The sequence below is a fragment of the Physcomitrium patens genome, chromosome 16 (genome assembly GCF_059467195.1).
Source record: "Physcomitrium patens ecotype Gransden chromosome 16, ASM5946719v1, whole genome shotgun sequence".
In the NCBI taxonomy this organism is placed as follows: Eukaryota; Viridiplantae; Streptophyta; class Bryopsida; order Funariales; family Funariaceae; genus Physcomitrium; species Physcomitrium patens.
The window spans coordinates 13,902,231-13,910,104 of NC_143425.1; positions in this window are offsets into that span (position 1 = coordinate 13,902,231).

Genomic DNA, 7,874 nt, shown 5'->3' on the forward strand with positions numbered 1-7,874 from the left:
ATAAAATAAAAGTTTGAGTTCTTTCATAATTGCAATAGAATAAATTCTAATTATAAATATTATCTTATCAAAAAAATATTTTTTTAATTAAATATGAAAGGTTGTATATATTTAAAAATAGTAAAATAAATGAAAATTAGTTGTACTACAAGAAATGATATTTTGTATTAGTAAAAAACTTCTATAAAAGAATAATTTGTAGTTTTTTATACTAAAGTAGGTAAGTGCATTTCATTATCTTAATAGTAAAATATATCCATTATTTGTTTTATCTTAAATATTTTTTAGTAATTAAAATTTGCTAATTTGAATTTTATCTTGTCTTACTAAACCAATATTTACTTAATCTTGATATTTTTAAAAATACGTACTAAAATTATTTTAATTATTTTATAACTTTTTCATAGTTTAATTTAAAAGTTTTGGTTACTTTTATCAAACTATATATAAGTAATGTTTTTAATCTTCCTAAAATAATATAATTACAATACAATTTTTTTCTTTAAATTAGATTTTTTTATTAGTAATACAGAAATAAAAAAAAATACAATACAAGAAATTGAAAACTATTTTAAAAATAATATCTTTTTGTTGAATTCTATATATAGTATATTTATAATTTAGATATATTTTGTTAAATACTGTATATAACATAAAAATTTAATACCATTTTTTTTTTCATATACATGCATATGGATTAAATAAAAATACATATATATATATATATATATATATATCAATTCAATCTTGAAGAATATTTGAAGCTAAATTCTTTAAAATCAAAAAGAAAAATCAATAAAGTTCAATAATTTTACATAATTGATGTCTTTCATTTATATAAAATCTAACATATTTATTTCTAATTTCAAGTTCTACCATTAAAATTTTAAATTTTAACCGTATATATAAATAGATAAATATAATGATCCATAATGCTGAAGAATCCTTTCAATGAAAACCAATATGATAATCACTTTAAAATGATTAAGTTTTTGTAAACCCACTTTCCTTTCTTTTCATTTCATAATCATTTTGTACTAATGAAATTTCTTAAAATTTGAACTACATTAATTTTAATTTACCTCAATAAATTTCTATACTTTACATTGATAAGAAAATAATATTTATCATATATAATATTTGATGTATTCTGAATTATCTAATTATGACTTAATTTAGATGATTTATAAATTCAATCTATTTAGATTTAAAACTGTGTACTCATGGATTAATCTTATATGAAGATAAAAAGGTTGTCAAAGGAGGCATTGATGTAACAGCAAGATTTTTTAAAAACTAAAGCCCTAAAGATACTGTAAAAGTTTGAGATAAAAAAATGTGAAAAATGATCAACATGATTTATCTTGATTTGATCAGAAACAAAATCTACCCATCTCGTTGGTATAAAGAAGTAGGGACCAACTCAAATGAAAAAAACCTAATGTGTTGAAATCAATCATACTTTTTAAACACAATTTCTTACAAAGTTTAAACACCAAAAGACAAAACATGACACAATCCCAAGGGGGATAGTGTTACAAAGATGCATTGGGACAAAAGTGTTGGCCATCACTTTGTCTCTTTTTATTTTTGTGGCTTGCCAAGACTGAGACCTTTCTATTGGATTTGAGTTTTTTTAGACCCTTCATAGGATGGCAATGTAGGGTACAAATTTAATAAACTAAATGGCCACCACTTGAAACTCCAAACTTGTGAGCACTTGTCTCCGGATTCCAAAGCATAGAGAAAGGAGGGAGGGAGCCAGACACATAAACCCTACAACCCCCCCCCAAAGCCTTAAATGATGGGGATCCTTGGTTTTGATTAAGTCCATGTCCACAAATATAATATATATATATATATATATATATATCTCTGTGTGTGTGTATACACACATGCACACTTGGCCACACTTTTTTGTGGAAAAGTCAATTTGAAACCAAAAAACACAAAAGTGACAGAGAAATTATTGGGCACAAGAGCCATTGCAAAGAAGAAAAATATTGAGGAAAGATGTGAATGGGACATTGGATCACTAAAGTTGGTGAAACATGCTCCAATAATGGAATCAATTTTAACACTGGGAAGAAAAAGAGAGGTAAAAAGAACAACTGGAAGAAAAAGAAAGCATGGAAGAAATAGTTTTGCATTTGTGGGTCACATTCAGAAATTTCACAATTGCACTTGTTAAACAACTGGTTTTGTTTTTTGTTTTTCTTATTCTTAATGTTCTTTAAGTTTCAATTAATAACAATAATAATAATAATATTGTCATGATCTTGTCCCAGGGTCCAAGTTGAATGGATAACATGCTGTCTGATGAGTCAGAGAATAAGAGTATCCAACACTCTACAAAACTCTCAAATCACATTAAATTTGTGACCAAAAAGCATAAAAATAAACAAATCCAACTAAGAAATCTGGAGCTACAGCTGTGGCTTTCAAATTTGTGTTGGACTGTTTATTGGTTTACTACACATGCAGCACAGTTTCATTGTTATTTTTAGATACATTGTCATTCATAATGCTTACTTTTTTGTTATTCATTTGTAGGATGTATATTGTTTGCCTCCAGGGTGGGAGACCATGGCTCAGATATTAAAGCCTTTTTGTGCCTTGAGAACTGTTCCCATGCATAACTACATATACACACACTCACACACACACACTAGTTGCATTGGGAATTGATCTTGTCATATGCTTGTGTGAGGATTCCATCCATGCCTTCAATACACATGACACAAAAACTGCTTTTGAAGTCAAATGCTTTCCCTTCAGGATTAGATAATTTCATCTTTTGTATCTATCTATCTATCTATCTATACATACATACATACATACATATATGTATTTGTAAGGGACCTCTGCAGTTATTTTGTAAAATTTCCAAACAGATTTCCTACCATTCTGAGAATGCTAAGAAACCGATTACCATTCCAACAGTTTTGCTTCTTCTTCTTATTATTTACTTTAGAAATAAATAATAAATAATAAATAAAAATAAAATCCATGTTCCCTTGACTTTTTTCAAAACGTTTTCTCCTGCACCATGTCTGGCTGCAATTGGGCAACTGCCAAGTGGACGGGTCCACGTAGGAACTGCGGGGGGGTGCAGCGAATGGGAGGAGGTGGTTGCTTCAAAGAGGACAATGTGGTGTGTGTGTGTTTGTGTTTGTGTCTCGATGTGGGAGTATACAGACATCGCCGTGGCTGTTGCTGTTGCTGCTGCAGGAGGGACACTCAGTCAGTCACTCACTCACTCACGGCGACTTTTCATGCCATCGCTTCAATGCAACCAAGAGCTGGATGCACATGGCGACTACGATTATCGTTCCTGCCGCACACTCACTGCCCTCTCGCCTGCTTTTCAGCGACTTTGATGAAAAAACGGCACAAAAAATATAAAATAAAGAACGAAAGTAAGACAGAAAGTAGGAAAAAGGGGGTGGGGAAAGAGGGAGATTGAGAAAACCAACACATCTCGTTGGGATGCGTAGTGGTCGAGGCAACGGCCGCAGGGGAATGGAGAAACAGAGCCACGGAGACCACAGAGACGTGGTTGCGGTGCGGGTGCTGGGATTTGATGGTGTGAAGAATGCTAGACACACGATCCGCCACTTGATTCAGTCATGTGAGACCAGAAAACGGCTCACGGAGCTGAAGCAGCGGATGGGTGAAGTCGATCAGAAGCGGGATCGACACGGGGGGTGATGGGGGTGCTGCTGTTTCTGGGGATGGACAATCGGGGGTCCCAGAGGCGTGGTGGAGGAGGAGTTGACGGTCAAACAAGCAGGCTGGACAATGATAAATGAAGGCATGGATCGGAGTCTGACAGTGGAGGGGCTTTGTACGTGCCGCGCCTGGGTGAGCGAGCTCGACACCGCCTTGACTGGCGGTCTAGGTCTCCACTCCAGCCTTCGTGCCTTCGTGGTGCCATCTGCTGCTGCGGCGCCTAGTGGTGTTCGATGACGATGCAAAGATGACAGGCAAGCAGGCAGTGTACACGCCAGGCTGCTGATGCTGCTGCTGCGCCGTCCCCTGCAGGGCAGACAAAACCGTCCTGGCACAAAGCAAGCGAGAGAGGAAGTGAGTGTGAGAGAGAGAGGCTATGGGTATGGTTATGGCTTTGGCATGGGGTGGGGTAGGGTTCCTTCCTCATTCTGGTCAGCACTGTGGAGTACCTGCAGCAGCAATCTCAGTGCGGGACCGCGAGTGGCGGCTGCCGGTTGAATTCGTTGCCGTCCTGCTGTGGACTGACTGACTGACTGAGTGTCCTGCCTGCCTGCATTCATTCATGAGACGGCATCGTGCAGCAGGCAGCAGCACAACTGAATCTAGGCTCCCGAGGGGAGTGGCAAATTTTGTCCCCGCAATAGCCTCCTCCTCCCTCGTCCTCGTCCTTTTCACCGCACCCACCCCACCTCAATCACCTCACAAGCCTCCCCTCTTCTTCGTCCCCCCCCCCCGTCCATAATTTCTTCTTTCCGTCCGGATGTCATCCGCTCGTGCGTTCGTTCGTTCGTCTGTTCGTCCGTCCGTCCGTTCCTTCGTTCTCCTAGTCTTTCGGTTAGTCGGTCAGTTGGTCGGTCTGTCGTTCGTTATGTCTTTCTTTCGAACTTCCTTTTTCTTTTTTTGAGTTTTTGTTTGTTTGTTTGTGTGTCTCTGTGTGTTTTGAGTCAATCTTTAGATATGAATGCATTTATGTGGGACTTATGTTGGAGATTTGATAAATTCAAGGGTACTTGAAGAGAAGAAATTGGACGAAAAAAGGGGATTTAAAAATTATAATATATACATATATACATATACATATACACATATATACACATATATACACATTGCTATACTCCATTGCAATTCATTACCACAGTTGTTGTATGTGAAATGTACTCATAAAAATATCCACACCCACATTTATATATATATATATATATATATCTGTCTATCTATCTTGGGGAGTTGATAAAGCCACATCCTAATGTTATTAAAGCCTCAACCATCTTGCCATCTCATCATTGATTCCATCCATCTTCCATCTCTATCCCTTGTTTGCTAGTTCTCTTTTCATGTGTCCCCAATCCCCATTCTCCAATCCCTCGTCCTTGTTTCCCAAACTTATACATACAATCATTTGAATAAACTCATTCAAATTTTAATTATACTACACCCAATTTCTTCTAAGTTCACATTTAAATATAGAATTTGAAATGTACAAAAGTTAATAAATTAATGTTTTATTTTAAAGATATGAAATATTTTAGTAGAAGAAGAAGAAATTCACAAGTATTTAATTTTGATCACTTTTACAAAAAAAAAAAAAATCATATTTATTTATTTTTATAAAAAACTAAAATAAGATTATAATCTAAAAAGCATTATTTATCAGTCTCATAAAATAATTCAACAGATTCTTTGAACTTAAAAGCAAAACTGTTGACAAGTCAAAAATAAATCTATTATTGGTCATTTCAACGTTTACTTTAAGTGTAGTTATTTATTTATTTATTTATTTATTTATCTTTTTGTTGTAACCTTACAAGTTCTACTGGTCTTGAAAAAAAGAAAAAAAAGAAAAGATCTAAAAATGATCTTAGCTTTTATCACTTGTAAAAAATACAGATAATTTTTATTTTTTAATTACATATTAATATGAATTGTATATCCTTGTGAACAGATAAGTGTCTAGGATGATCTTTCTTAATCTCCATAAATTTAAACTTTAAATTTCCAAAATAAATAACTATATATTTTTTAAATATTAAAAAATCTAGATTATTGTATTATTTTTTCAAATTAAATAATTATGCCTAAATTTATCATTTAAAAAAATATAATAAGTATTACATTAAAATTTTGGATGGTTATATATTTCAATTATAATTTATTTAATTTAATGATTAGTTAGTTATTTAGAATTATAGCTTTGTTATTTTAAGTTATATATATATATATATATATATATATGGGAAAAAAACCTTACAACCATTTGAACATTTATAGAAGTTTCAAATGTTTATGTTTGTATGTATATACATACATACATACACACAATGCATTAATATTGGTGTGCATAATTCTATTCCTTACAATGGATTAATGTTTATTTCATTTTGGTTCCACATCAATGATTTGACCATACATTTGTTGTAAGTAGGTTTTTATTATTGAAAAATCTATGTACAATTTTGAATCTCATGTATATGTATAATATTTTTATGATATTTTTTTCATCAGCTATTACATCAATCATTTTTATTTTTTTATTCTTTTATTCTTTTCATGATAGATTATATTTTTATAATTTTTTTATTGTTAGTCTTTTAGGGTTACATTAACAAAAAAATATAAATCTTTTGCTTCCAAAATGTGCCACCAATCTTCAATAAACCATTTTAGAAGTTTTACATTTATATGATAATAGTGTTAGGGTTGGAAATAAGGACTAAGGAATGAAGATCTAGAGAACAAAGAACTGGAGACTATAAAATAGAAGACTGGAGAAGAAGGACAAAGGACAGAAATAAGCATTTGAGAACATGGAACTACAACACTGAGAATAGGGGACATGAGATAGGGAATAGAGACATGAGATAGAGAATAGAGGCATGAGATAGAGAATAGAGGCATGAGATAGGGAATAGAGACATGAGATAGGGAATAGAGACATGAGATAGAGAATAAGAGATATGAGATAGAGAATAGAGACATGAGATAGAGAATAGAAACATGAGATAGGGAATAGAGACATGAGATAGAGAATAGGAGATATGAGATAGAGAATAGGAGATATGAGATAGAGAATAGAGACATGAGATAGAGAATAGAGACATGAGATAGAGAATAGAGACATGAGATAGAGAATAGAGGCATGAGATAGAGAATAGAGGCATGAGATAGGGAATAGAGACATGAGATAGAGAATAAAGACATGAGATAGAAAATAGAGACATGAGATAGAGAATAGAAGCATGAAATAGGGAATAGGAGACATGAGATAGAGAATAGAGACATGAGATAGGAATTAGAGACATGAGATAGAGAATAGAGACATGAGATAGGAAATAGAGACATGAGATAGAGAATAGAGACATGAGATAGAGAATAAGAGATATGAGATAGAGAATAGAGACATGAGATAGGGAATAGAGACATGAGATAGAGAATAGGAGATATGAGATAGAGAATAGGAGATATGAGATAGAGAATAGAGACATGAGATAGAGAATAGAGACATGAGATAGGAAATAGGGAATAGAGACATAAGATAGGGAATAGAGACATGAGATAGGGAATAGAGACATGAGATAGGGAATAGAGACATGAGATAGGGAATAGAGACATGAGATAGAGAATAGGAGATATGAGATAGAGAATAGAGACATGAGATAGAGAATAGAGACATGAGATAGAGAATAGAGACATGAGATTGAAAAGGGGGAATAGAGATAGGAGACTGTAAAGGAAAAATATGGATGGGGGATTGAAAATAAAGAACATAATGGAAATGGAGGATTAGAAATAAGGAACATAGATGGGAGATGGATAGAATCAATGATGAGATGGCAAGATGAGTGTGGCTTTAACAACATTAGAATGTGGCATTATTTTAAAATTATTCAAATAAATTATAATCCTACATACATTTCTAGTTGTAATATTGAATAACTAGTTTTTATTTTATTTTTTCTAAAATTACAATCAATTACCATATATTTTAAGCTATTAATGGTTATTTAGTAGCACATTTTTTTAAAAAAAAATTTAGCCTTTAAAATATAAATTGTAACAAGTCTTATTAGTTAGTTTATTAAAATAAATAATTAGACAAAAAATCTAACTATGTATGGTCATAGTTAATGAAAAATTATAAATTG